This window comes from Enhydra lutris, unplaced genomic scaffold, assembly GCF_002288905.1.
Source record: "Enhydra lutris kenyoni isolate GAN:26980312 unplaced genomic scaffold, ASM228890v2 scaffoldscaffold49, whole genome shotgun sequence".
Taxonomy (NCBI): Eukaryota; Metazoa; Chordata; class Mammalia; order Carnivora; family Mustelidae; genus Enhydra; species Enhydra lutris.
This window is the reverse complement of record NW_019154133.1, coordinates 9,328,497-9,333,829: the sequence shown is the minus strand read 5'-3', so window position 1 is coordinate 9,333,829 and position 5,333 is coordinate 9,328,497. Positions and strand designations below refer to the sequence as shown.

At 44.4% G+C, this 5,333-nt stretch overlaps 1 pseudogene; it reads left to right on the top strand.

The window, feature by feature from the left end:
• The first annotated feature begins 3,978 nt into the window (after window positions 1–3,978).
• Window positions 3,979–4,867, top strand: LOC111156831 (annotated as a pseudogene).
• Window positions 4,868–5,333: the final 466 nt, after the last annotated feature.

Below are 5,333 nucleotides of genomic sequence, written 5' to 3'. Positions count from 1 at the left end.
AGAATAACAAAGGGGCCTAGTGGCGCACGTCTGCACCTGGGCACTGGGTGTGGAGGGAGTTGAGCGGTGGAAACTTTGGCATTTTGGCAACTCCTGTTCACCAGAGGTGCCTCTGGTTCTGACGGTGCCCCCCCCCCCCCGCCCCCCGCCAGTGCAACTGATTTCTTGAATCGCAGGCAGCAGGAGGAGAGGGCCTTTCTAGTGACAAGGAGGGCATCCAAAGCTTTGGAAGCTGAGGGAAATGGTGCCCTTACCATCGGGTGGGGGCAGAAGTAGCATCTAGTGTAAGCTATATTGGTTGACACAATACAGCCCTTTGCTCTGTAGGGGAGGAAAGCTAATTTTCCCTCTGCCCTTTTGAGTTTTTAGCTGAGACCCCTTTAATAAAAGATTAACAAGGGAAAAACAAACTGAAATTTACTAACATGTAGTATGTCATGTATACATGGGAGGAAAACCAGGGAAAAATGAGTAACTTGTGAGGTGGCTTGAATTCAGGAATAAAAACCATCTATTTTTAAAGTTCATTTTTGTTATTTTTACTTTTTTCTTCTAGTTTCATTAAGGTGTAATTGACATAAGCTGTATGAATTTAAGGCATATGACATAATGACTGTTGGGTCCATGGTCAAAGGAGTGAGACTGATGCAAAGCGAAGGTCAAGCAAAGCTTTATTTCGCACCAAGCATCGAGAATCAAACGGACTGGCCAGGGCCGTCTCTTGCAAAGAGGAGACCTCTCTCTGCCTTACAGACTAGCTTTTAAGGGCAAAAGCCATGTGGTTGGGCCTGGCCACGCACAGGTGTCCAATGAGATTGTGACACAGAGAAAGCTGCACAGTCCTGCTAGGTCACACGTAAGTGACCAATTGAATTACAATTTACCCTAAAGTAGACATTTGAACTAGCCTATCACCTTGGTCAGAATTGGGGCCCAAAAGGCACCAAGGCCCATACTCCTTGGTAGCTAGGGAGACAGTATGCGCCCCCACTGATTGAATACCTCCTCCTGGCCTGACCCACCCTTGTATTTGGGCTTTGTTACCTGGGACTGGTTTCCGGGACTTGTTTTTAAGTAAGTCCCCCAGGGGGTGGGGGGGTAGGGTCAGGTTGGAGCTGCTCTGGCTAAATAAGCCCTTACAATGACTTGATGTATATACATTTCAAAATGATTGCCACAATGTAAATATCATCTTAATAGGGAGAGCGAAGGGGGGATATAGGCCTCTTAGAGGAGAGTAAATGATTTTTAGGAAAGATGAGTGGGCCTTTAGACGAATAGATGGGAGGTATGATGGTTTGTGACAAAGTTTGTTTATGTGTGGTATCTACACCCAGTATCCTCTCCTGTGACAGGGGTCAGTCTTCCCTAGTTTGTGAAACTCTGAGGGAGCGCATTCACGATAATTTAGTTTCTTTGGGGGATGGGGGAGCTGGTCTTTAGGGCAAAGAAGGGGGAAGTTCAGAGAAAGCCCTTCCTTGCATTTGCTGGTTTTCAAGTTTCAGTAGCTCAAAAAAACCACTTTGTCAAAGCCACATATTTTGGGGTGGATGTCCTGAACTTCTGTTGTCATACTTTAGGGAGCATAAGTCTTTATTCCTTCAGGAACATTGAACCAGCATTGATGCCAGGCCAGCAGGCACCCACAGAAGGTCCATCTCATGCCTGAGTGGGACACTCACATCACTAGTGCTGCATGAGCTAGGGAAAGGGAAATATTTGTAATGAGTTGTTCTTGATAACTCCAAAATCCAGAAATAACAGTGGTGCAGAGGAAGTTTTCAGGGAACTGGAGTTTCCAAAATGTACAGTACTGTGAAGTGGGTCACAGGTACAGGTAAAAGTGATGGATAGTTGACTTAGCACCACACATGAGGAGAATAGGTATTCACACACACACACACACACACACACACACTCACAGCTATGCTTTTAATTTATCAAGGGAAGAAGAGACAGGATGGGGTCGAAAAAAAGAATTTCTGAAAGGAGAAGTATAGGAGATTTATCACAGATAACTAACTAAATGGGCAGTGGTGTAATGGGTGACAACTATTGGTAGAAATTCAACACCTGAAACGTTTTCTGAGGTTGTAGGACGGCTCCTATTGACGACTTTTCAGTGAGGCATATTTTTTTTTAAAAGATTTTATTTATTTATTTGACAGACAGAGATCACAAGTAGGCAGAGAAGCAGGCAGAGAGAGAGGAGGAAGCAGGCTCCCCGCTGAGCAAAGAGCCAGATGCGGGACTCGATCCCAGGGTCCTGGGATCATGACCTGAGCGGAAGGCAGAGGCTTTAACCCACTGAGCCACCCAGGCGCCCCGAGGCATACTTTTTTAAAGCAGGAATTCAACAACCTCTTTTTTACCTGGCTTTGTGCATTTGGCTCCGTAAACTTGAACAACCAAAACAAAGCAACAAATCCAGAATTCGTAGCTTTGGAATGACGTTCTCTTCAGTTCTATAGAGGTACCTGCTGCTCAAGTCATAGCCTGGAGTTTATGCAGGCTCACAAAGATCCAATGCAAATGAAAAAACAGGGCTGGGTTGCATGCAGAAGAAGTACTAAAGAGTCTTATAAATACTGTCACATAGTATCTGAGGAATCTGGGAGAAATTACGTGATGCCAGGAAGAGGAGCTAAACGTGCAAATTCAAAATAGCTTGGAAACCTAAGAGGAGGAATGATGACACACACAGATGTCGTAAAACTTCCTCCACAACTACATTTTCTTTAGAACTACCGGGAAAAACTTGTAGATATTTTAAAAATAAAATTGAAACAGGAATAAATGAAATAAGAAAATACTAGTTTCAAGCAGTCCTGAAAAAACTTGTCCATGGGTATGGGCTAACAGGATGGTAGAAAAAAAGCAGATGTGAAGGTAAATTTCACATCTGAAGTTCCTTTAATTTGACAAGAATATCAAAAAGCCATGGTAAAAAGCAAATTAGATACTGACTTGGGAGACCAGATTTGGATTAAGAAAAGGTATTTTCTTAAAAACAAAAACAAAAACAAAAACCAGGGGTGCCTGAGTGGCTCAGTGGGTGAAAGCTTCTGCCTTCGGCTCAGGTCATGATCCCAGGGTCCTGGGATGGAGCCCGGCAACAGGGTCTCTGCTTAGCAGGGAGCCTGCTTCCTCCTCTCTCCCCACCTGCCTACTTGTGGTCTCTGTCTGTCAAATAAATAAATAAGATCTTAAAAAAACAAAACAAAACAAAACAAAACATGTTTTCTATATTCTTTCCTGGTAATGAGGGTCTTAGAAACACTTTAGAAAAAGCCCACATGGGTAAGTACTCTTCACTACTTTGAAGTAACTTTTCTGCATGTCTCAACACAGAATCTGTTTCTCATTCCTGGTTTGTTTGTTTTGTTTTGTTTTTCCGCTTGTGTTTGCTCATGACGTAAAAAACACTACCCCATAGCATCTCAGTGTTGAGCATCAGGTCATCTGGTTCCTCTTCCCCAGATTCCACCACAGCCCGACGTGGGGCTCCAGTCCTCACTCTGTCCTCTTCCCACCATAGGAGCATCTACTCCATGTTTTCCTCACCTTGGTCCTTTCTGTTCCTTGATGGTAGATTTCATCTCTGCATGAAGAACAGTTCATGACCCTCCTCTGCTCAGAAACCTAGAGTGGTTTATTCTACTCAAACTCTTTGATCAAGAATGTAAGGTTCTGGGGTGCCTAGGTGGAAGTGTCTGCCTTGGGTTCAGGTCATGATCCAGAGGTCCTGGGATTGAGCCCTGCGTTGGGCTCCCTGCTCTGCTGGGAGCCTGCTTCTCCCTCTCCTGCTCTCCCTGCTTGTGCTCTCTTTCTCTCTCTCTCTCTCTGTCAAATAAATAAATAAAATCTCAAAAAAAAAAAAAAAAAAGAATTTAAATTTCTCCCTTTTCACACTACACAGGAAGAGGTCCATGGGGTGGTGTTTTGTATTCCTGTCATGACTTTAAGAAAACTTTCATAATGTCCAGAGCCTTTGGTGTCCTGCAAATGAAGGGGGAGGATGTCCTCAAATTCCTTGCAGCAGGGACTCACTTAGGTGGCACCAACCTTGACTTTGAAACAGAACAATGCATCTACAAAAGGAAATGTGATGGCATCAATATCGTAAATCTAAAGAGAACCTGGGAGAAGCTTCTGCTGGTGGGTTGTACCACTGTTGCTGTTGAAAACCTGGCTCCTGTCAGTGTCCTATCATCCAGGGATACTAGCCAGTGAGCTGAGCTGAAGTACGCTGCTGCTTCTAGAGCCACTGCTATTGCTGGCCACTTTGTTCCTGTAGACGCCACTACCCAGGTCCAGGCAGCCTCTGGGAGCTGAGAATTCTGGTGGTTACTGATCCCAAGGCTGCCCACTAGCCTCTCACAAAGGCATTTTACGTTAACCTGCCTACTGCCGTTCTGTGTAACACAGACTCTTCTCCTCTGCACTGTGTGGACATGGCCATCCCTTGCAACAACAAAGGGGCTCACTCAGCCTGATGTGGAGATGCTGATCCAAGAAATTCTGCACATGCATGGCACCATCTCCCATGAACACCCATGGGGTGTCATGCCTGATCTCTACTCCTACAGGGATTCTGAAGAAACTGAAAGAAGAAGAACAGGCTGCTGCTAAAAAGGCTGTAACCAAGGAGGAATTTCAGGGTGAATGGACTGCTTCAGCTCTTGAGTTCACCATCACTCAACCTGAAGTAGCTGACTGGTCTAAAGGCATGCAGATGCCCTTGGTGCCAATTTAGCAGTTCCCTACTGAAGACTGAAACGCCCAGCCAGCCACTGAAGACTGGTCTGCAGCTCCCACTGCTCAGGCCACTGAATGGGTAGGAACAACCACTGAGTGGTCTTAAGCTGCTCTTTTGCAAAAGCAAACACAATGGGAACGATGTTGATAAAAAGTAAGCAGTTTCTAAAAGTTAAAAAAAAAAAAAAGTGAGGTCCTCTATAGCTCCTTTAAGAATTTAAAGGCCCATAAGATTCCTTTTCAGCCTCATATCCTACTGTCTTTCTTCATACAGGTTTAGCTCTGGCCCAAACCCACCCATTTCTATGATATGGTCGCTTGAAACTTTCCCTGATTGTCACCAGTTAGAACAAAATTCTACTTCTTAATTCTCAGAGAACTTTCTTCATGCCCCTCTTCTGTGGGCTTAGCCACATTTTATGTTGTCTTATAACTATACACAAGGAGTGTGTTTGATCTCCACTGGACAACATCTGAATGTGTCTATATACCTGTGTCTGTTATCTTTGTACCCAGTTCATTCATGTTTTGGACAGGGAGGTTCTTGAACAAATGTTTTAGATCAATTAATTCTG